Source organism: Cervus elaphus, chromosome 23 (genome assembly GCF_910594005.1).
Source record: "Cervus elaphus chromosome 23, mCerEla1.1, whole genome shotgun sequence".
NCBI classification, from domain to species: Eukaryota; Metazoa; Chordata; class Mammalia; order Artiodactyla; family Cervidae; genus Cervus; species Cervus elaphus.
Window position 1 is genome coordinate 35,611,163 of NC_057837.1, and position 25,650 is coordinate 35,636,812.

General features: G+C 43.1%; 1 long non-coding RNA gene across 1 annotated transcript in view; it reads left to right on the top strand.

Moving 5' to 3' along the window:
* Positions 1-19,390, top strand: part of LOC122681840 — a 33,451-nt gene extending 14,061 nt beyond the window's left edge. The window contains exons 2-3 of the long non-coding RNA XR_006337119.1: positions 11,952-12,025; positions 19,029-19,390. This is a non-coding gene — a long non-coding RNA (uncharacterized LOC122681840). The remainder of the gene's footprint in view (positions 1-11,951; positions 12,026-19,028) is intronic.
* Positions 19,391-25,650: the final 6,260 nt, after the last annotated feature.

Consider the following 25,650-nt stretch of genomic DNA (forward strand, 5'->3'; position numbering starts at 1 on the left):
TAAATCAGAGACGAGGTACTGAGGCAAGAAATATGAAATGTGTTGGAAAGCTGGTTGACCAAGAAAATGGCAGACTAATGTCTCAAAATAGCCATTTAATCTGGGTCTGGATGCCAGGTTTTTCTGTAGATCAGAGACAGGGAGGCAAGGAAAAGTAAAAAGGCCATTAATGTTGCAAGCATTTCCTAGAATGGCAAGCCTCAAGCAGGGGATGTTAATTTCTCCCTTCCTGGCATCTATAGGTAGACAAACCCTTTAATAGTCAGACAGAGGGGCAGGATTTTCTGAGGCAGACCATTATGCATGATTATAATGACAAAAGCAATGAAAAATAAGTTAAAAAAACAGTTCCAACATGGAATCAGAATTGGGTGCTTCCCCCCTACCCCCCACCAACAGAAGGTTTCCCTGGTGGCTCAGATGATGAAGAATCTGCCTGCAATGTAGGACACTCGGGTTTGATCCCTGGATTCGGAAGATCCTCTGAATAGGAAATGGCTACCCACTCCAGCATCCTTGCCTGGAAAAATCCATGGACAGAAGAGTCTGGTGGGCTACAGCATATGGGCTCACAAAGAGCTGGACACTACTGAGTGACCAACATTTCATGACTTCCCCCAATAGCATCTGGCTTTGAAATGCCCCCAAGGGAGACTGCTCCTTGAGGAAGCCTACTGAATTCTTTTGTAAGACACTGGCTCCTTCCTAGCCTAATGCAGTGGAAAGCACTGTAGGAGCCCCTCATAGGTCTACGCTGATTTTGGAGTCTCGAGCAATTCACAGAACCAGGGCCGGGTACATAACTTGCAGGGCCCAGTGCAAAATAAAAAAGTGGAACTTCTTGTCCTGAAAGCAGGAAGAAAGCTATTTCCTTTCCCCGGGAGCCTCCCTCTCCACCCGCTGTAGTGCTTTGTAGTTTTGGCTTAAGGTCTCACTCCCTTAAGCACGAGGACACTTGGAAGGTGAGTTCAGACTCACAGACCCCCAGACCCCACCGTGTGTCAGGATGCACTGTGTATGCCTTGCAGCTTGGCCCTTTTCAGGCCTGTGTCCAGGCTGGGGGTGGCAGATGGTAGGGTTGGTGGGTGGTGGCAGCCAGGGAGCAGGTGGCCAAGAACTCGGTGGGGGCAGGGAGGCATCAGGGGTGGGACAGTAGGTGACTTCGACCCCCCAAACATCTTTATCATCCTACTGGACTTCCCTGACAAAACACAAATTCAAAGACCAAATTGTTAAGAATTTTAATTGACAATAAATTAGTTCTCAAGTTCTGAGACCTCAGAGTGCTAAGCCTTGTGTGACTACAAGGCTGGTCCTGCACAGAGCTATTAACTAGTGTATATAAGAAAGTGATAATAATACCTCTCTTCTAGCTCCCAGTTCTGTTCTGAGACCCAAAAGAGGAATCAGAGGAAGTATTTTGAAAAAGTTCTGTATTATATATATATATCTATATATGTATATTATATATACATATATGTGTGTGTGTGTGTATGTGTGTATTGCATAATATAATAAGGAGCCTCTTATAAATAAAGCCCAGTTTCCTACATCTAAGATATCATGTTGGCTTAACGTGATCCACACGTGTAAAGGGCTTCACACCCAATGGTAAATATTCCATTTCCCGACTCTGTCGAAACAGCTTATCTATAGTGCCATAACAGCCTGCTATAAAGGGGCCACGTGATTTGGCCTCTTGGAGGTCTCATAGCAGGCAGGTGGCAGAAAAGCTCCAAGATCAGCTTTGCCCATGAGCCCCTGAAAACCTCCTTGTTGTGTTACAGGAAAATCCCGTGAAGTGTTAAAAAAAAATGTTTTTCATGGCAGTTTATTGGTCTTGAGGGGCTGGTGTCATGTAGAGGTTAATTAGGCCTGGACTTGAACCCAAATCTACTGATACTGGGAACATGATCTAAATAACCCTCTCCACTTACCATGAAATGGATGTGCTATATAACTATTTTTTAAATAGTTATTTATTTGACTGTTTCACATCTTAATTGCAGCACTCAGGCTTAGTTGCCCAGAAGCATGTGGGATCTTAGTTTCCCGGCCAGAGATTGAAACTGTGTCTCCCATCTCCTACATTGGAAGGCAGGTTCTTATCACCACCAGGGAAGTCCTGGATGTGATGTTAACATCACCTTCTTCAAAGGCTTCTTGTAGCAATAAATGTGCATGCAGAGGACTCAACACAGGACCAGGTATGCAGTAGGTGCTCAGTAAATGTTAGCCATGATTACTTTCAGCTTGGGGATTGTTTAGGCTCATGCAAGAGACTTGAAGAGTAGTAGATAGTTTTGGCTGGACACATATTCATTGAGTATCATTCCTAGCACCCCAAATAAATGAGAGAGGCTAAGTCTGATGGGTCACTGGAGACTCATGACTTGTCTTCAAGAACTTGAAATTCTCCCTTCAGGAAAGGTCTATTGGGAGAAAGAGGAGAAATCACAACAGAAGCAATATCTCAACCATCCTATTGTGACCCAGTGAAAACCTTGACTTTCTCCTGTTGTCACAAAAAAGCACAGAAAATACTAAAGAAAGTGAAAGTGTTAGTCACTTAGTCGTGTCTGACTCTTTGCAACCCCAAGGACTATAGCCCACAGGTTCCTCTGTCCATGGGATTCTCCAGGCAAGAATACTGGAGTGGGTTACCATTTCCTCCTCCAGAGGATCTTCCTGACCCAGGAATCAAACCTGGGTCTTCTGTATTGCAGGCAGATTCTTAACCATCTGAGCCACACATGTCATAAATTCTGAACCGTGCACGGTGTTACCCTGAGCTGAATTTTGTTTACTCTTCGGTTTGCATACACCTTTCTGGTCTCGTTCTTCAAGGTCTGCCCATGAAAGTGGACTGTGTAGAAGACCGATAACTGTGGTTTATGGAGAGCCATTTCTTAGCCAAGTCACACATGGGGATCATATTCAGCACCCAGGATTCTCACAAAACTCTCATACATCTGCTTCAGGATTAAAGGTTGCTGATTACAAAACTATCCCTGAAAGAAATGGCCACAACAGATTACCCACCACTAAGGAAAATACTGCACCAGAAACATCCAATTGCACCTCCTACATTAGAGTTGTTCAGTTGCTCAGTCGTGTCTGACTCTGCGACCCCATGGACTGCAGCATGCCAGGCTTTCCTGTCCTTCCCTGTTTCCCGGAGTTTGCTCAAACTCATGTTCATCAAATTGATGATGCCATCCAACTATCTCATCCTCTGTCGTCCCTTTCTCCTCCTCTGCCTTCAGTCTTTCCCAGCATCAGAGTCTTTTCTAATGAGTCAGCTCTTCACATCAGGTGGCCAAAGTATTGGAGCTCCAGCTTAACTCCTTAGAGTTAAGAACACAGAAAAGCCAGTTCCTTTTGTGACCTGACAAATATGTGACGCCATCTAGTGATGAGTTTTCAAAAATTCAGGCTCGCTGTCACATTTCCCAGGTCTCTCCAAGGCCTGGGACTAGGAACAGAAGGAACCATTTCAGTCAAAGCCATGCAGAGCCTGGGCAGAAGCACAGCACAGACCCAGGAGTACCTGAAAGGTCATGTGCATTCTCTGCTCATCTGTTTATGGCCTGACTACATTGTAACCAACCCAGTGGACGAGTATCTGTGATAGTTCTATTCAAAGCCATACTTTCTTTTGTGTTTCGTATGATATCCCCCGGAAAGGTGGACATTGATTGATCTATTTCTGTTATTGGGTTCAGTTCAGTTCAGTCACTCAGTCGTGTCTGACTCTTTGCGACCCCATGCACTGCAGCACGCCAGGCCTCCCTGTCTATCACCAACTCCTGGAGCTTACTCAAACTCATGCCCTTTGAGTCGGTAATGCCATCCAACCATCTCATCCTCTGTCCTCCCCTTCACTTCCTGTCTTCAATCCTTCCCAGCATCACGGTCTTTTCAATTGAGTCAGTTCTTGCATCAGGTGGCCAAGGTATTGGAGTTTCAGCTTCAGCATCAGTCCTTCCAATGAATATTCAGGATTGATTTCCTTTAGGATGGACTGGTTGCATCTCCTTGCAGTCCAAGGCACTCTCAAGAGTCTTCTCCAACACCACAGTTCAAAAGCATCAATTCTTGGATGCTCAGCTTTATAGTCCAACTCTCACATACATACATGACTACTGGAAAAACCAAAGCTTTGGCTAGATGGAACTTTATTGATCTGAACATCCTAATTCTCCACCAAAAACTCTATTTGGTAAGTGATGAGTGGGAAACTGGCATCCACCTTTATTCCTTTCTTTTTAAAAAAATATTAAAAAATATTTATCTGGCTGGGTCAGGTCTTATTTTAGCCCATTGTTCTCTCTAGGTGTGGTACATGGGCTCCAGTGTGTGCGGGATTCAATAGTTGTGGCATACAGGCTCAGCATGTGGGATCTTAGTTCCCAGACTAGGGATCAAACCCACGTCCACTGCATTAGAAGGCAGGTTCTTAAACACTGGACCACCAGGAAGGCAAGTCCCTCTTCCTTCTTTATTTATTTATTTATTTATTTTTCTCTTCCTTCTTTATTAATGCAACAAATGAAGAAAAAGAATTAGCCCCAAAGTCCAGTTCTGCTCCACATGGTGGGGAAACCTGACTTCTTGGTTTTCTAATGTTTAAGAGGACCCATGTAGCTTTGACTGATTTGATTATCCATTCATACGTTCAACACACTCATAGCCCCAAGCTCTGGGCATATGAGGGTGATTGAAATGGACATAATCCTTGTTTTCCTATGATAAGCATTTTTTTCTTTTTTGTAAAGAGTGGATGATGAAATAATGTAGTAGGTTGTGGCAGGCATTGAAAAAAATGAAGTTGCACAGATTGGAAAAGCATGCCTTGCACATGTATGGGCTTCCCTAGTGCCTCAGATGGTAGAGTCTGCCTGCAATGTGGGAGAACTGGGTTTGATCCCTGGGTTGGGAAGATCCCTGGAGAAGGGTATGGGTACCCACTCCAGTATTCTTGGGCTTCCTCGGTGACTCAGACAGTAAAGAATCTGCCTATAATGTGGGAGACTTGGATTCGATCCCTGGGTTGGGACGGTCCCTGGATGGGGGCATGGCAACCCACTCATATTCTTGCCTGGAGAATTCCCATGGACAGAGGAGCATGGTGGGCTACAGACTGTGGGGTCGCAAAGAGTCAGACACGACTGAGCAAATCTCTGTTTGTCTGCATAGGTATATGAGGAAAACAGCGACAGCATAATGATTAATCCTAGGAAAGTGAGGCCAGGAGAAAGTACCAATGAGCAGATTTCCAGGACTTCCCTGGCAATTCAGTGATTAAGACTCTGTGCTTTCAATGCAGTGGGCATGGATTCGATCCCTAATCAGGGAATTTAAATCCCACATGCCGCTTGGCTTGACTAAAAACTAAACCAAAATGAGATATTTCCTTGAGGCATTGGGAATGGACTGATTTCACACAAGAAGGTGAGAACTCAGGTGGGTGAGCAGAGACTCGGGGTTCCAAGTAGAGGAAACTCTTTATTCTTGGTCCCATTGGTAAAATTCAATGATTTGGAGCACTTATGGAGTCAGGTAGATGTGGAGGTGGCCGAACTTAGTAACTTGTCATTTTTTGGGTGGGGGGCACACCTTGCGGCTTATGGGATCTTTAGTTCCACGATCAGGGGATGAACCCTGGACATGGCAGCGGGAGTGTCAAGTCCTAACCACTGGACCACCAGGGAATTCCCAGTAGCTTGTGTTCTTAATAAGCCCTTGGAAATCTGATCCTCCAAAGCCTTTGATTTTTACGTCCTCTATGAAATCTGCCCATGTTTGTTCTTTTTTTTCTTTTGGTACTTATTTCTCAAAGCAAAATCTCAGGCCGTCTCTGCTCTTGCTGACCCTTGGCCTATGGAACTGTCCCTCTCCCCCATGAAGTCCACTCTTCATCCCAAACCATGGAACCTTGTGAAATTCAACCTGCAGGTGGGACATTTCAAGCATGACACCCACTAATGAGGCAACAAATCCTCTGGGTCGCAAGGATGAGAAACTCTGTCCCCTGCCTCACTGGGGGACTGTGACGAAGGAAAAGTTGATGATGTCCTATGAGATGGGGCTCCTCTGGATCCTGGCCTGTGTGTGTCAGGGCACCTTTGTGGCACAGGTGCCTCCTGGAGTGTCCCAGGAAGCACAGGTTCTCTGAAGGTGGTGGACCAGGTCCTAGACAGGCCACATGACCTGACCTCAGGGGCAGGGGCTCAGAGTGGGCTGCCCTGGGTCAGCTGTTTCTGGATGGCTGGCCTTTGGCAGGCAAAATGGCCTGCACCTCAATGGCCTTCTCTGTGAGATGAATAATAATCTTCGAGTAGGGCTAGAGAGATTGGAAATAATAAAGTGAGTACCCAGAACATACAGGATATCCCAGCACATGGTATTAGTTGCATTGTAAGGTTTGCAAATTTACATTATCTTTGTCTTATTATTAGTTGGCAGTAACTGTGAAGATGTGTGTCACATGGTAAATGAAGCTTTCACGGAGGTGCGGGTGTTAAACTGGAGGGTGGTGACCACAGGTCTCTGTGCTTTGAGCCTCAAAAAACACGACTAAGAAGAAGGGAGTCAGTGAATGAAAGATGCCCAGTTGTGTCGGATTCTTTGCGACACCATCGACTAACCTGCCAGGCTTCTCTGTCCATGGAATTCTCCAGGCCAGAATACTAGAGTGGGTAGCCATTCCTTTCTCCGTGAATCTTCCAGATCCAGGGATTGAACCTGGATCTCTCGCATTGCAGGCAGATTATTGTCTGAGCCACCAGGGAATCCCAAGAAGAAGGGACTCTTATTTTATGGGACAAGACACCCGAGGTGGAAAGACACTGGTCTCCTGTCCCCCCACCTGCAAGCACAGTTGGCAGCCCAGCTACAGACCCACAGTGCATTCAGTAGCCCTATGAGTCGAAAAAATGTATTTCTTTGATTAAAAATGATGGCCCTTCAATGTGAGAAATGTTACTTAAAATTTAAATTACAGTTCACGAGTGTTTTGAAGATCTGCAAAGAAAGCATGACTCTGGAAGAAATGTGATGCTTGAAAATATCATGTCTGCTCAAGAGCTGTTTGCGTTGTCACCAGTTTTGGGGTCTGTGGGCCTCAGCACGTATAAAGGTCTATTGTATTTTTAGTGTGGAAGGGTCCATTCACATTTAGTTGTGTCTCCCAAGGGGCTTCCTCTCCTTACCAAAGGCTTAAGCTCTTCCACTGCTGCATTTTAAAAAGCAAATCAACAACTTTGATTGACCAGGCTCAGAGGCAGGGCTCCAAAAATCCTGCTGAAATGACAACCAGCTTACTCTTCCACACAAAAAAGAACACAGGAAACCCTGGAGTTCAGCCCTTCCGTTCTGGCAGAAACCTTCTCAGCAAGTTCCTCTAAATGCCTGTATCATTGAGACCCTTCTGTTTCTAAACAGGACATCTGCATTTCCCGATCAATTTCAGTTTCGGGTTTGGGGAATAACTCTGCTCAACTCCCAGACTTGCCCTTTTAATAATACTAGTTACCAGTGCTATTTGTATAACAACTCTTTAGGGCTAAGTGGCAGGCAGTCTCCCATTTTCCTGTAGGAGGCTGGTTTTCTGCTCCACTTCATGGGCAGGAAACTAAAGCATAGAGAAGTTATGAATGTGCCAGGGTCACCAATTAGACACGGTGCAGTGGAGGTTTGAACCCAGGTGGCATGACTCCAGAGTCCACCCTCTGAGCATTCTGCTCTGAGTGGGCACTGGGCTTCGACTTAGGGTACAAATTGTCCTCAGCAAACAAGAGCTGATGACTCAGCGTGCCAGATGCTCTGGAGAACAAGTAAGTTGTGATTCCTACCTGTGTCAGCAATGTGACGAATCATTTAACACTCTTTACTTACAGCCTTCCAGGGGAGGTAGGTATCCTTATCCCCATTTTTCAGATGAGTAATTGAAACTCAGAGAGGTTAAGTCACTTGCCCACAGTCACACAGCTGGTTAATGACAAATTCTGGTTGCAAATTCAGCTGTTACTGACTCCCCATCTGAGGTTTTTTTCCATTATGGTGTGCTACCAGTTTAAAGGAGATGATAAAGGTGGGCAAGCCCAGGCTTTGGTGGAAAGTTTCTCCTTCCAACCTTCAAGGACTGTCAGAATTATCACTAAAAGTTCATTTGAAATTCACATTACATCTGTCGTAAAAACAAAGAATTTTGTCTGGTATTTTTTAACTTCTGTACCCCTGGTATTGGTGATGGCTGTTGGCATTTTCAAGTCTGTTTGAGCAGAGTATTCAAACTTATTTGAAGCATGTCTCAGCCTACTTTGAGTGGCAGGTTTTCACCAGTGGATCTTCTGTGTCAGGGATTTTTCACATTAGATATCCTTGAAATTACCTGCTGCTGGGCATGGTAGATGATGCCGAGCAGGTTTCTGGGGCAAGATGCATCTTCATCATAAAAGTCAAATTATAGAAAAAGTCAGATTTCTTTGTTCTGAGATGAACTCAGAACAAAGAAACAAAGCGAGGTGCTCTTTCCTCTTCTGATCAGAGTTATTCCTCCCAGAAGAAATTGTTTTTGATAGTTTCTTGGGTACACTTCTAGAAATTTAAGTAAAATTTAAAAGGTGACTATTGGATTGAACATCCCTACATATTTGGTTTAGGAAAAAGTTCATTTGTCCCTTCTGACGAAGCATTTTATCCTTATGCTTCCGAAATCCTTTAGAATGAGCTTTATTTAGAATGAGTTTTTCATTTGGTATTTATAATTCTCCCCTCCCCACTTCTTACTTTGGTATCTGTACAAATATGCTTCTGAGTCTTACTGTGGGCATAGAGAGAGTGTTCAGATATCCACCATGCATTGACTGGAAAGTGGAAAAAACTCAGAAAACTCTTCCAAAGGCTAATCATACTTAAATAGATGGAGAGGAAAGACTTATGGCAGTTCTGGACATCACAGGACCACAAACCGGATATGCTTTTCTTTTTCATTCCCACCTGTGTGTCGTTAGTTCTTTCTTGAGCTACACCACAACCATTTGAATGTTCTTGTTTGCTTGCTACTTAACCATCCAGGGTGGCAGTCATTGAAGGTACCTGCTGCCCATTGAGCAAATAGCCCAGGACAGAGAGCAATGCTCCCTCAACTCTTGCGATGCCATTTCTCCATTGCTTCAGTGTCACTTTGGACACCACGCCATTGACTTCCAGGTTCAGCCTGATGAGTAAAATTGAAGTGTGTTGGCTCAAGAAGCGTCTGTGCTCATCAGAAGCTGGTGAGTCACCATCTTCTAGGCTAGCGTCAGTGTTCACTCAGCACAGCCTTGGCTCCAGCCGTGGCCTCTGCCCCAGATTCTGGTTAAAATGCTGACACTTTCCCCATTGCTGTCTTTGCACAATCTCCAGACTATTTCGTGTCCCAGAGGTCAGGACATTGAGAGTCATTACTCACCCCCAGCGCATTCCCATTTCTGGCCCAAAGAGCTAGGGGAACTTCCCGTTTTAAGTTCTCCTGAGCGTTTTTGAAATTGCAAACTAAAGAGAACTCAAGGACAGTTTCAGGTGCCACATCTTCTCCGACATTGAAAAATTCCAGGAGTTTCGCCGGGGATGCTGCTGCCTTTTCACTCTTCCGGCTGGAACTCAGAACGAAACTCTTTGCCGTCCCAGCTGGGAACTGCATTTTCGGCTACTTTGGGGCTCTTTTGCGGACTCTTTGGGGAGACAAATTACATTCTCCAGACCCTGTTTGGGGGGTTTACAAAGCTTCACGAGCCTGTGCTCTTTGCTGAGTTTGTTGCCAGCTTGGGCAGGGCTTTCCAGGTGACGCTAAGGGTAAAGAGATTGCCTGCCAGTGCTGGAGATGTAAGAGACACGGGTTTGATCCCTGGGCTGGGAAGATCTCCTGGAGAAGGAAATGGCATCCCACTCCAGTATTCCTACCTGGAAAAACCCACAGAGAGAGGAGCCTGGCAGGCTATAGTCCAAAGGGTCGAAAAGAGTCGGACACCACTGAGGCAATTTAGCACTGCTTGGGCGGGAAGCAGAGTGTCCTAGCTCCTAAACTGGAGAATTTGACTTGCCAGAATTTAATGATTTGGGCTGGAGCAAGCCTGCTTTTGCCAGCATGGATGTTTGGGAAACTCACCAGTCTTGTCTCTATTCCTTCTGTGGGAAAGAATCCTCACTGCCTCTTCCTGCCTGCAGGAGAGACGCCGCCCACCTGCAGTATTCTTCCATCCACACCTGTGGCTGGAGGAGCAGTAGACTGAGTGTGGTCAGACTTCTGGGACAGAGAGACAGACCCACTTGATCCTTTGAAAGGGACCAGGAACCCACTTGAGAGGTTCATAGGCTTTGATGTTTGGGAGCTTGGGAGGGACCATAAGGATGCTGCCAGCTAGAAGCCCTGCCTTGAGCCGCCCAGCCTCAGATGCCCCTGGACCACAAGTGGGACTGAGCCTTCTCCATTGTGAACAATGAGGCCCCTCACCATGGTTCAGCCTGGGGACCCGACCTGGTGCTGGACGGGTCTTGCCTTTGTAGGTGCCCAGATTGGAGGCTGGGATTCCTTCAAAGCATTCCCGCTGCTTTCATTTAAAATACATATTTCATTTAATTATATGCATTTGTTTCTCTTACTACAAAAGAATACATATTTATACTAAATTTTAAAAAAAATTACTGAAAAGCAAAAAGAAAGCAAATGGCATCCCAGTTCAGGCGGAATGACTACTATTCATTCAATAGCTCTTTCCAGATATCTAGATCTTGATATAAAGCCATTATTTCACTTATTTATGTATTTATAGGGTATAAAGTAGTTTTCTCTGTCAAGAAGCTAAGGGACTAACAGAGGGGTCAGGTAATAAATAAATGGACAGACAAATACCTGATTACAAAATGCTGAACTTGATGAAGGAACATGGCATTTGATAGGAAATAACAGCAGGTGCTTCCCAGGGCTTGCCAGATGGTGCTAGTGGTAAAGAACTTGCCTGCCAATGCAGGAGACATAATAGATGCGGGTTCGATCCCTGGGTCGTGAAGATCCCCTGGAGAAGGAAATGGCAACCCATTCCAGTATTCTTTCCTGGAAAATCCCATGGAGAGAGGAGCTTGGTGGGCCACAGTCCATGGAGTCTCAAAGAGTCGGACACAACTGAGGTGACTTAGCGACTTAGCCCTGCACAACAGCAGGTGATATGACAGGGCTGGTGTCACAGAGGAAGGACATTTTGGCGGAACTGGGAAGGACATGAACAGAAGGAGCCAGCAGTCTCCAGGAATGCAGGCTGAGATGGGCCTGAAGACCCTAAGACACGCAGACCTTGGTGGGTATCTTACAGAACATTCCTCAGATGGGATTTGTCTGATATTTTTTTCTCATGGTTGCCGGGGTCATGGGTTTTAGGAAGAAGACCAGAGAAGTAAGTATCATCTTCCTCACATCCTATCAAGGGCAGATGGTGTCAACATAATGACCGCTGTTATGCTCACTTTGGTCACCGGGTTGATCCCCTATAAAGTTATCACGCCCCCTTTCCACATTGTCATCTTTGGAAGGCAGCCATTGTCACTACCCACACCTCAGGAGTGGGAGTTAGGTTTACCTTCTTGAAAATGAAGAATCTACATATATCACTTGGAATTCTTCTCCATGAGAGATTTGACTCTTCTCTCCCTATACATTCAATTGTTTATATCAGCCAGGACTTGTGTTATTTATACTTTGTATGCATTTTAAAAATCTTTTAAAAGCTTACATGTTTTAAACCTATACATTTAGGTTGCTCCTTTTTGTTGTATGGTAAAGAATATTATAACAAACACATGTGTGTTCAAGTTTTTACTGATCTCTCATTTATTGAGTATGTATTTCTAGACATAGAAGCTTGGAGCAGAATATATGAACACTATAATGTTTCTTGCTATGTTCTGCCAAGTTGTTTTCTAGGTATATTACTCAACATCTATTTCTATCTGAAGACGATGACAGTCCCTGTCTCAACACGTCTTGGTGAGTGTTAAGCATTAAAATTTGTTGAAGGCTTTGTTAAGTTGATAGGAAATGTATCATCCTTTTCAGCAAATTTAAAAATTTTAAAAATATTTTCTAAGATGGTAGGAAGAAAAGCCTCTCTATTTTAATTTGTGTTTCATTGTCAGTGAGGGTATATATTTTTTGCTGCTTTTTGATATGGGAACAAGCACAGCTAATGTGGTGCTCTGGACCCTAGCTCACTGCTGAGCTGTGATTTGGCTATTACGGAGCATCTCTATCCTGCTAGAGTCTTAGGATCTCCCAGATAAGAAAGAATATGAAGAAAAAGTGTGGACTAGGCCCACTTTTTCCATGATGCTCAGAAATGGTAGTTGCAACCTTTTTCTGATCACTCTTCAGTGTGATGGAATATTCTGGAATACCACGAAATGGGAATACTGAAGGCAGAGAGGTTTTTAGGATTTGCCTGATGACCTGAATTAGAAACCACCTTCCTTCACTCAAATCTTCTGTGCCATATCTAAACAGTGAGCTGTGTGTTCCCCATGCCAAGGTGAATATTGCATCTTCCCACTCAGGAGACCTTGAAGCCTAGCGAAGTCTAGTTAATCAGTACTTTGAATAATAAGTCTAGTTAATCAGTACTTTTGGTGCTTTAGTGGGGGTAAGTACAAAGCCTGAGTAACTTTCTGGAGCTGGGGATGGTTTCACAGAGGAAGTGACAAAAGAGAGCTAGGTCTTCATAACAAATATGAGTTTGTCAGTTGGAGAAAAGAAAGAAGAGCATTTGACACCAAGATGTGGTGAAGCAATGGAAGATTTGGAATGGGGGTATGAAGGATGTACTCTGGTAACCACATGACTGGGATCTAATAGAACTAAGCATAACTGATGTGCACAGCTCCAAGCCTGGGGTTTGGGCTTCAGCCTCCCGTACAGGTCTCCCCTGCCCTAGTTCCCTTCTAGATGGTTGGAACGGGGACACTGTTCACGTGGTTATGAAAGGCATGCTTGATGATGGCAGAGACTGTCACCCTGGCGACTATAACAAATTTGTAAAAGAGGATTGCCCCACCGGTATGTCACCTCTGATATTTTTAAGTGAGCAAGAAATAGCTTCTATTGTCATTGATTTATTATGTATCAAACACAGTAGTTTACTATGTATTTACTAAATACACATCAGCCAGCTTACTGTAACCAACAAACCACAGGCAGAGAGGGCAAAATAGTGAAGGGCTTGGAAAGCCACACCAAGGAGCTTGGGCCTGTTACTGCAGAAACAGGATGCTTTTTAAAGAGAGCATGACATGCTGAGTGCACATGTGGAGAGAAAGGGACACGCCTTCCAGTCCATGGACAGCATCCCGGTCTCTGAGATCGTTGCTCAGTTTGGTTTCCTTTGTCAGCCTCCACTAGACTGAACCCACTTTTGGATGTGCCAGATACAAATTCTACTGGCCTCTTGAGCATCTGCAGATATCTCAGAAATATATTAGAAGAGGCATTTGAGGTAGGTTGTTTAACAATCACAAATTCCTCCTCCTCCTCTATGTGTGTCCTGTGCGATGTGGCTTTTCTGCTCCTTCCTTCAAGAGACAGAGTATGTCTGGGACTTCTCTGGTGGTCCAGTGGCTAAGACTCGGCACTCCCAATGCAGGGAGCCCAGGTTCGTTTGATCCCTGGTCAGGGTACTAGATCCTCCATGCTGCAACTAAGAATTCATGTGCCGCAACTAAAGATTCTGCATGCTGCAACTAAGACCCAGTGCAGCCAAATATCTATAAATAAAGAAAATAAAGATCTTAAAAAAGAGAGAGAGAGAGTTGTTTGCTCCCTCCTGAAATAGAGATATGGCCATACGACTTGCTTCATTAGCACACGGGACACAGGTTGGCTCAAAAAGTGCTTGTGCATCGCAGTTCAATCTTTCCTGCTCCCCTAGACCTCCATGTAAAGAGATCTGGACTAGTCTCCTTAAGAATGAACAAGCACATGGAGAATGGCAGACAGACATGTGACGCTACCGTGGAGGAATCATGCCAAGCAATCCATCAGATGATTGGGGCCTCATGAGTGACTCTAGGTGAGGCCAGCAGAAGACCTAGCAACTCAAGTTGCCAACCAGAGAATCATGAATAACCCACCAAGCTCTGGTATTCTGTTACACAGCAATAGATAACTGATAGGATAATGGGAATCTCACTGTTAAGAAGATCACAGTTGATGACAGTATCAAAGAAATCATCAATAGAAACCTAACAACCCTGCCTCCATTCACTCAGAACTCCCAGTGATGCCACAGAGCAGCTGCTAATATTCGGTTTGACTATATGGATTTATTTTTCCACAAAGCTGAATGGAAATAATTTCCTTTGGTCACTCCAGTTTTATTTGTTATTTTTTGTCCTATTTTTGTCCCTTCTCTTCTTTTTAGTTTCTCTTGTGAGAAGAGTCTTGTTAGATATTTTAACTCCGCATAAATTCCTCTCTCTACTTGGGGTAACACCAGAATGTTGAAATTTCCTTTGCTTTGTGGATGCTCGTGGTTCTTCCACATGTAGCTTCAATTACTTCTTCTTTTCAATTTCTTGAAGTTTGAGTTAAGTTCTTGAGTTAAGAAAGAAGAATCTTCTTCAGATTTCTTAGAGTTTTCCTTGATTTCTCCCCCAAATTAAATATGTAATCTTTGCATTACAATTATCTGAAATTATCAATATTATTTATATAAATCTCTGTATAGAACCCTGTCTCCTATATGACAGCAACTGGTAACATGAAAAAAATTCAGAATCGCATGATAGGGAAAGTTGTTAGCTAGAAAACACTTGCTCACCAATGGTTCTTTAAATTTCACCAATAGAATGCATTTCTTAAGATTCATCTTTTCTATCTGAAAAGTCATATCTTTCAGTCAAAACTTTAACATCATTGTGGTTTCTTCTCTGACATTCCTACATTTAGTCACTAAATATTCAATAAGTTTTCTGAATGCTTGGCTGGGGCTTAGATATATAAAGATGAATACAAAACTCTGCCTTCGAGATAGAAAGCATGTGATAGAAAATAATATTACTTCAACAAGCTAAGTGTCATTTAGCTCGGCACACAGGGCATTTCAGGAGTTCAGAGGTCTGTGTGTGTGTTTGGGTCCCATTGTGAATAAGAAAAGGTCTGAAGAAGGAGATAGTGGATTAGGTTGTAAATTACAAGTAGGAGTAAGTCATGAGATGTGTACGGGTTGTGAATGGGTTGCTGAAGTCGAGGCACACAAGCTGAGATGCAGATACGGGAGGAACACACAGTGTGAAGTAGGGCGTGATGAGAAGGCAGGTGGACAGAGCCTGGCCACTGGTCAGAGACTCTAGAGAACCAGGTTGAGGAGAGGACTTCATTGTGCAAAGCAGAGTGAGCTGCTGGAGGAGTTCAAGTAAGATATGATGGTGGGTTTGGAAGGACAAAGAGACCATCAGAGCCCATCACCCTTGCATACCTGATAGAGAACAAAGAACTGAAATAGGATAGTGCCAGCTTTGCTGTTGTTATGAGGCAAAGACTTTACTAACTTTGTTGCAAACTTTATTCCCAGGCTTCTTCAGCTTAGTTGGCTGTAAAGAATAAATTTAAAAATGAAAGGTGAAAGGAAGTGCAATGTCCAAGGGGCAGGAATGAAAAGAAGAGATAAATGAAGAAATGGTTAGAAAGGTGAGCTGGGAGAACCTGCAGTCGACTGGCTGTGGAGGAAAGAGAGAAGGAGTGAAGGGTGACTCCCGGGCTCTCGTTTGGTGAGGGAGTGGATGGTGGAGCCCTGGCATGGGGACACCGGAAGGGGCGCAGGTCAGCACCACCAGCCTTGGAGGAGACTGCTTCAGCCTCCGCAGAACCCTCTTCGCGTGACACCAAGTCATTAGTCATTGGCTTGGTTTGCTGGACAGATGACCAGTCAAGCTCATCCTGTTGAAATTGGTCTTTCCCTTCTTGATTTTTGTGCAAGGTGAGGATTTTGGCTGCAGGATGAGGAAGAGAATCAAGCCTTGCTCAGAAACGTGACACCATCAGTTGCAAAGTTGTCGGTTTAGAAAGCAAGTGATAGATACACAGCCCAGAGGAAATTTCCAGAAGTTGTTATTGCCGTGTGCGGAGACTAAGCCTCACTTCACGATCCGACTGGCCTGGCGGGCTTCTTTCCCTACTTCAGGGGAAGGGAACCTATCTGCTTCTCTTTGAGGGTGGTCATTGACATGATGGAGTTCATAGCTGGCGTAACGATTTTGCTTAATGGGCTGTGTGCTTTTTAACACAGGCAGCTCTTCGTGTAAATACTAGTCAGGAAAGAGTTTTTTTTTTTAATGTTCAAGAGAAGCTGTTTTAGTTAAACAAAGGGCAGTTCCTTCCTGAATGGTTAAAGTCCTCCTGATTGTATTAGCAATGTGCTGAATACAAACTGCCCCTTGGCTACTTTCGTGACATTTATCAGAATTCTTATTAAATAGCATTTTCCCAAAAATGATGTGAGGAAAATCAAACAATGGAGCGTACAGGTGATTAACCAGGAAAAACACAATGAATAGAAAAGTTTTTACGCTTCTTCACTTTGAGATAAAGGAAAAAAAATACACTTTTCTCTTTAAAGATATAATTTGTAGGTAAAAACTCAGTTTCATTGTCACTGTTACATATGTTAACTTTTTGTGCTCAATGCAATCTTTTAAAAAAGTAACATATTATAAACAGATGCTTATGTTATAGAACATTCAGACAATACAGATAAGCAAAAAGAAGAAAATACTCATCTCTCACAATTACTCCATTCTGAGATAACCCATGCTAAAGCAGTTTTTCAGTTTTCTTTCCTTATATGAAGAGAACAGCATTCACCAGTTTGTTGCAGGGAGAACACGGTCTGTGACTGGTTGGAACACACGGATGGTTTGATCACTGGAGGCCATGAAGGATAAACTCAAATACAAACACCCAGTCTGCGGGGGGCCCCTAAGCAGAGATGTGCTGGAGGACGGAGGTGTGTGTCATTTTGTCCTTCAAGCTGCAATGAATGGAATCTGCACTTCCGGATTCACAGGATCAAAAGCTGAACTCTTCTATGTAAGAGAGGGGAGAGGATTCTGAGGCCTCTTTTGGGAAGGAGCAAGATGCCAAACTAGGAGGAGGAAAATAGGATCAAGAGAGGTGGCTATTGCAGGAGAGACAGGGAGATGAGAAAAGTTCTCAACGTTGTAGCGTCTGGGAAGGACTTCTGGCTTAGCCTGAGATACGTGGTGCATCCCATGTCTTCTGAGATTCTTCCCCAAAAGTCAGGAAAGTCTTCACCAGTGGTTTTGAGGGAGTAGGTTTTTTCTTCTTTAAACTTAGGATCCCTGCTACCTGGCTCTTTATTAAGTTACCAGTTCTTTTCTTTTCCATTATGGTTTATTACAGGATATTGAATATAGTTCCCTGTGCTATACAATAGGACCTTGTTATTTATCCATCTTATATATAATAGTTTGCATCTGCTAACCCCAAACTCTGAATCCATCCCCACTTTCCTTCCCTCTTGGTGACCATAAGTCTGTTCTTTATGTTTGTGAGTCTGTTTCATAGACAAGTTCATTTGTATCATATTTTAGATTCCACATGTAAGTGATATCATGTAATATTTGTCTTTCTCTGTCTGGCTTACTTTATTTGGTATGATAATCTCTAGGTCCATCCATGGCATTATTCCATTCTTTCTTGTGGCTGAGTAGTATTCTATTGTGTGTGTGTATAAATATACACACACACATATATATATGTATATAAAATCATATCTTCTTTATCCATCATTTATTCATCTGTTGTTGGATATTTAGGCTGTTTCCATGTCTTGGTTATTATGAATAGTACTGCTATGAATTTAGGACTGCATGTGTCTTTTTGAATCATAGTTTTGTCTGAATCTATGCCCAGGAATGGGACTGAAGGAGTAGATCGCACCCAGTTGCCAGTTTGTTGAAGGAGGTCCAAGCTAACTAGCGTTAACATTCCCTGCTGCAGTGGCCACAGAGAGAATCAATCAATGCTAAACCACCTCTCCCCATTTTTCACTCCAGAATCAAGTTTTGTATTTTGTCTTAAGTAGGCTTTTTCTTTCTACCTAAAATGAAGAAGTAGCGTTGATCCCCACCCATTGTTTTTTGGTCTCTCTTTCTACGTGATTGATGTGGTCAGCTTCCGGAGAGCATGACCTCAACAGAATGCACATCGCTGCAAAGTGGATTTCAACTCTTGCAAAAGAGGTTGGGATTTCATGAAAGTTTGAAAGTGGTATTGGAAGAACTAGTCAAAACATCTGCCAAGTCACTGACACATGAGAATCTGGCTGCATTAGAGCAGTTGGTAATAGAAACCAACAAAGAAGACCTCTGATGCTGCTTCAGTGAGTGTGACTTTACTATCAAAGAATTAGGGAAGGCTCCTGGAGAAAGGGATGAAACACTCGAACTGGGCAAAAGCACCCAACTAGCTTTCTGGATTCACTGTGAAACTCAAGAATGCAGCAGCAAAGCACATCATAGATCTACTGAGGATTAACTCTGTTCTTTCTGAAAATTGGTGCGTGGATAGTTTTAACCTACATCACATAGGGCTTCCCTGGTGGCTCAGGTGGTAAAGAATCCACCTGCAATGCAGGAGATCTAGGTTTGATCCCTGGGTCAAGAAGATCCCCTGGAGAAGGGAATGGCAACCGACTCCAGTATTCTTGCCTGGAGGATTCCGTGGACAGAGGAGACTGGCCGGCTACTGTCCACAGGGTTTGCAGAGTTGGACACGACTGAGGGACTAGCACTTTTGCTTTCGTTGAGTGTCAGATAGACTTGTTTTTTCCTTTGTTAGTTTAGTTTTCCCAGATAAAGTTTGAGTCAAACCTCATTTTCAGACTCTTGACTATAAAAATTTTAGCTCATAATAGAAAATCTAAAACATGAATGACAATAGAGGTAATTATGTAATAAACTCCCTTGTATCCATTATCCAGCTTGGACAGTTAAGTCCCCTACATACAAACCTTCAAGTTGCAAACATCCACATCCATCAATGTCAGGCGTGAGTGAAACTGCATCTCGCCCTCTGTCTCCTAACTGCTGATGACCCTTCAGCCCTGCCATCTCCCACCTCCTCTCCCTCCTCCAGTCTGTAACTCTTCTTGCCTGTTCGCTCGATGCCAGCCCCTGTGTGCCAGCTACTGTACTCTACTACTGTACTTCAAGGTACTGTACTGGCAGATTAGAAAACGTTTTCCTTGTTTGTTTTTTATGTATTTATTTGTGTGAAAAGTATTATAAACCTATCACAGGACAGTATTGTATAGCTGAACGTGTTAGTTGGGTACCTAGGTTAACTTTGTTGGATTTGTGAACAGATTAGACTTATGAACATGCTCTTGGAATGGAACTGGTTCACTTGTAGAGGACTTAACTATATACATATAATACACCCACTCTACCCTCTTCGTCCCCAACTCTGTGTCCTCTTGCCAGCAAAAAATTAATCAGTTGCTCTAGGAAAGAAACAGGAAATTTTACTTGAGTGAAATACATGTATATATTTATATGTTTATATATATATATTATATAATATATATATATGTACTTGTGTGCTCAGTCGTGTCTGACTGTTTGTGACCCCATGGACTGTAGCCCGCCAGGCTCCTCCATCCAAGGGATTCGCCAGGCAGGAATACTGGAATGGGTTGCCATTTCCTTCTCCAGGAGATCTTCTCGACCCAGGGATCAAACCCGCGTCTCCCGTGTCTCCTGTATTGGCAGACGGATTTTTTTACCACTGCACCACCAGGGAGTATAGAACATGTAAATCATATCTGTACAGATGTAAATTTCCACCAATTAAAAATTCTACTTATTAATCATACAAACCAAGAGATGCAGTATCACCAGCACCCCAGAGGCACACGGGGGCCCACTTCCAATCACTTTCCTCCCAAACAAATGACCATCCTGACCTTTAACACTGTATACTAGGGTTGCACAGCCAACCTTGTCCCCTCCCAGCCCACGCCACCCTCCTCTGCCCAACTCTGTATCCTCTTGCCAACAAAAAACTAATCAGTTGACCTACAAAAGAAATGGAAATTTTTACTTGAGCCAAATTGAGGATTCTAACCCAGGAAGACCCTCTCAGAAAGCTCTGAGAACTGTTCCACCCATTAGAGTTAAAACACAGTTGTAAGAGTTTTTGGAGACAGAGGGCTGCACATTGGATGACATATGATTGACAGTTTACACAGTCCAGATCTGTAAGTACAATGTGATGGATCATCACAGCCCCCTACAATATGGAGGAGGAATGTTTTCTTTAAGGAGTTGTCTTGCTGGTGCTGGGAGAACGTTGCTCTTTGTGGTTAAACAGGTATTCCTGCTGATGGGGGAGTCTGGCCTGATGCATAACGCAGATACAAAATGCACAGTGTTGGGGAGAGAGTGGGCCAAAGGGTAGAGAAAATTCTTTCATGTTAAAATTTTTCTTGTCTTGCCATAAAAATGAATTTTATTTCATGCTACCGTTTCATCTGATTATATTTCGGTATGGAAGCCTAAAACACAGAGACCTAAAGTATAACCATGATGCTGTAGTAACATTTTAAAGCTTAACCATAATAACTGAATGTCAGCAAATATCCTGAACGTGTACATTTCCTTGTTTGTCTCATATGCCTGTGTACTCAGTTATGTCTGACTCTTTGCAGCCCCATGGACTGTAACCTGCCAGGCTCCACTGTCCATAGAATTTTCAGGCAAGAATACTGGAGTGGGTTGCCATTACCTCCTCCAGGGGATCTTCCCAATCCAGGGATCAAACCCAAGTCTCTGGTGTCTCCTGCTTTGGCAGGAGAATTTGTTACCATTGCGCAACCAGGGAAGTCCTGGTTTGTCTCAAAGATTTAAGATTTTGGAGGTTGCTTGAATTATGACCTAAATAAGACCCATAGGGGATCTGAAATGTTTTTTAATCTGTAGGTTCCCCTTCTCCTTTTCCCAGTTCCCACCACTTTCCCCTCCTCTTTTCTCTCTTCCTCACTGAAATATTACTTTATTTGTTTGGTTGTTGAACTGGATATTTATTCTGCAGAACTGCCCATGGTCTGATCTTCATCACTGCATGCTGCGGTGGTGTTTATTACATCTTTCTGTCTCATTTTTATTCTGTAACTTGGTAGTTATTAGGTTTGACCTGATTCAATTTTGGTATTTTGGCAAGAACCCTTCATAGGTGGAGTGGAGTTCTTGTAGACACATAAGGCTTGTTGTCTCTTGGTTGTGATATTTGCAGCCATAGATCATCATTGTTTAGACCCACTGTCATTATGGGTTTTTAAAATGGTAACATTCTATTATTTATTTTTCATTTATTAGACATAACACTTCTAAAAAGAGAAAATTACCCTCATCAATAATTTGATTACCTTGAGGGTCAGTTTACATAGGAAATGAAGAATAAATGCTCACTTTTTACCTTTTTATTTATAGCTAAATAAAAATGAGTTGGTGCCCTAGTATCTTTGAGAGGTGACTTTCGATTCCTGGGTTGGGAAGATCTCCTGCAGAAGGGAACGGCTACCCGTTCCAGTACTATTGCCTAGAGAATTCCATAGACAGAGGAGCCTGGTGGGCTGCAGTCCATGGGGTCTCAAAGCGTTGGATACAACTGAATGACTAACATTTGCACTTTCACTTTTCATGAACTCTTGTCATGCTTTGAAACATTAATAAAAAAAACTGTAAATCTACTTAAAATTAAATTTTAAAAAAATTTTAATTTTAAAAAAATTAAAAAATTTTTTTCTGATGTTGGGGGTCAAAAAGGGAGGGGGCGCCAACCCACAATACGTCTTGCCAACCTCCTAGAGACCCTGGCACTGGAATCCATCTTGGCTAAAAGATGGGCACACACATCAGGAAGGACTCTGGGTCAGATCCGATGTGGGCAACGAGCAAGATGATTGGCCAGAGGAACCTAGAGAACTGCCCCTATAGAAACCATACAAGCCATCCTAAAAGCACGACTCCCTCTAAGCCCACTCATCCGCATGTACTTTCTCCTAATAAACACTTAACCTGTTACACTACGCAGTCTCTTAGCTGAATTTTTAAAAGCTTTTTCTTTTAGATTGCAGTAGAGATGATTAACCATGTTTTAGGTGTATAGCAAAGTGATTCAGTTATACATATACATGCATCTATTCTTTTTCAAATTATTTAGGTTCTTACATAATATTGAGCAGAGTTCCCTGTGCTACACAGTAAGTTCTTATTTTAAATATAGCAGGGTGTACATGTCCATCCCAAATCCTGATCTATCTCTTCTCCCCCATCCTTCCCTCAGGTAATTGTAAGTTTGTCCTCTAAGTCTGTGAGTCTATTTCTGTTTGTAAATAAGCCAAGGGATCTTTGTTGAATTTTTTTTCTCCAAAGAAGACGAGGACCAGGGAGGGACTTACATCATACCCAGACGCCCTCATCATCTAGTGGCTAGGATTTGGCACTCTAAGTGCCACAGTCTGGGCTTGATTCCAGGACAGGGAACTGAGATCCGGATTTGAGCAGCTGTACCTCAAGCCCCACCCACCAATCAGAACTAGCTTGCAAGCCAGTGTAGCCGGAAGGCTTTGAATGGGTGTTTCCGATTCTCTGTCAGTCTCAAGATTTGAATCTCAAAGGTGGGCTTCACATGCCTTCCCTGGAAGGAGACCACCCCATGCCAGAGAAAGTGGTGGGGAAATGTTTGTAGAAGAGAGTCTTCATTGAGATTTCATTTTTAAAAAGACTGATTTGTGAGCATGGACAATGTGCTTTTATCTCATTACCCACTTATCTCTGGATATCTCGACCTGGGTTTGATCCCTGGTTGAGAAGATCCTCTGGAGAAGGGAATGGCAATCCACTCCAGTATTCTTGACTGGAGAATCCCATGGATAGAGGAGCCTTTGTGGGCTACAGTCCAGGGGGTCATAAAGAGTCGGACACGACTGAGTAACTGACACACACCCACTTATCTCAGAAACATTGTGATGATATGAACTCAGATCCCTTTTTTATAGAAGAAGAAAACGACGTTAGCAAAGCCAGAAACTCGTTGGGACCACTTGGCTTGTCAGAAGCCTACAGGGCCTCTCATCTGTCTGTGTGGCTTCTAGGCAAAGTGGGTTCATGTCCCCCTGTTCACAGCCCTCTGTTCTGGGCTTTCTGGGGCACAGAGCCCTGCTTGCTCCACAAGACACCTGTGGCACCCTTGGAGGACTGACACCCACGTTTCAGTCTCCCTTCCTCTTGACATTATACCCCTCCCACCTTCCTCTCCCCAAGAAAGGAGGCCTTCTTGGATCTGCTATGTAAAATGGCAGCCCCCACTTCCTTGCCCTGCCTGCTTTCCTGGTTTTGCATTAGTGCTTTCTTCTATATAAATAATTTGCATATTTATTGTGTTTGTTGCTTGCCTGTCTCCCCATTAGAATTTATGCTCCACGGGAGCAGGGATTTCGGTCTATTTTGTCCACTGCTATGTCTCTGTGTAGAACAGTCCCTCAGAGTGCACTCAGGTGACTCTCCGCAGAGCTGTGTACCTAGGGCTCCGGGTTGTCTGCTGCCTGTGTGGGTTGGAGATGGGTCTGACCTGCAGGCAGGCTCCGCATCAGCATCTTATCACGGTGATGCCGTCGAGGCCCCAATGATCTGCATTTCCCCGTTCCTACCAGGAGGTGGCAGTGTGCTCACTCGGCCGGAGCCAGCTCTGTTGAAATTTCCCTGATGCAGTAGCCGCTTGGTACCTCTGGCCCAGGACTGCCCCCACTGCTAGGGAGAGAGAATTCTCTGTCACTCTAGGCCTGAAAGACCTGTCATAAAACCAGATGAAAAGCCCTTCTCTATTTATCCCGCTGAAGTCAGAACAAATCGTTAATAACACTGAAACGTAGATCATGGGGCCTGGTCCAGCATACATTGAAGTTACCTGCAAGAAATTCTTGAGGAGCACTTTCATTTATCTTGGGATGTTTTTTCATTGTGATTGTTTAAGTATCTCCCTTCCCCCACCTTCCCAAACACCTCTATGCCAGTTGTTTACTTGAGCTAAAGTGAACAACTATTTCTTTTTTTTTTTTTTTTAAAGTGAACAACTATTTCTTATGTGCCAGACAATTTGGGAAAAAATAGAAATTTTCTTTTGGGAAAATGTTCTTTGTTAGAAATTAAAAAATCAGAGCACAGTTCATGTAGCTTTCAACAAGAGTAAATATTCTGATGCTAGGCATGTTTAATAATCATGCAAAAAGTATTACAGATTAAAGAGCAAGACAATTTAATAAACATTTCTTGGGCACCTCCTGTGTGTCTGGCACTATGTTCAGTTCAGGGAAATAAAATATGAATCAAAAAAGGTCATTGCTTCCAAGGAACCTAATCCCTACTGAGAGTCAAAGATATTTGTACAATAAATTATGATACAAGCAGAATAAAATATATGATAAAAAATAGAACTGAAAGTGTTCATAGACTATTCACCAAGATTTTTTCTTTTTTCCCCGTGCAGTTGAGTCTGACTCTTTGTGACCCCATGGACTATACAGTCCATGGAATTCTTCAGGCCAGAATACTGGAGTGGGTATACTTTCCCTTCTCTAGGGAATCTTCCCAACCCAGGGATAGAACCCAGGTCTCCCAAACTGCAGGCGGATTCTTTACCAGCTGAGCCACATGGGAAGCCCAAGAATACTGGAGTGGGTAGCCTATCGCTTCTCTAGGGGATCTTCCAGACCAAGGAATTGAAAGTCACCTCTCAAAGATACTAGGGCACCAACTCATTTTTATTTTGCTATAAATAACAAGGTAAAAATTGAGCATTTATTCTGTAAAAACCAGGGTCTCCTGCATTACAGGTGGATTCTTTACCAACTGAGCTATGAGGGAATCTTGTTCACCATGATAGACTATACATATTCTGAGCATACAAACACTTCACTTCAGGTGAAAGAATAAACTTGGATCTGTTACAACTGATTGCTATAAGAAGAACTAGTTCCTCACTGATATCAAAAGATGTTATGTCATTAAAAACTTTTGTATGAATACAGTGATAAAATTAAAAACAGAAAAATTAGGATCTGAAAGAAAGTACTTAAGGACTCCAAGGCTAAAGTGTATATGTGTTTTGTGAGTCAATCAACTTCCAAAGAAGTCCATCAATAATAGATAGATGATGCTTTGCTGATGTTTTGATGATGATATTTATGTAAATCTACAGTTATATATGTGGATTTAATAAAGTTTTAACAAATATTGATTAAAAATAAAGTTGATACCAGCAATGTTGCATGGGAATGTAGAAGCTGGAAGAAATAATTTTGGTCAGGGAAATCAGAGAAAACTTCCTGAAAAAGGTGGGTTTTACACCATCCCTTGAAAGATGAGCAGGACTTCGGTAGATTGAAAATGGGAAAGAAGTGTATTCCAAGCTAAGACACAGGCATAACCAGAAGCCCAGAAGTATGATCATTTTGTGATCTTGTATATTTGGAGTGTGGGGCTGAGGTTGAATGTGAATGGTGTGGATCTAGGAATGTCCAATTCCATTTTGCAGAAAAAGTG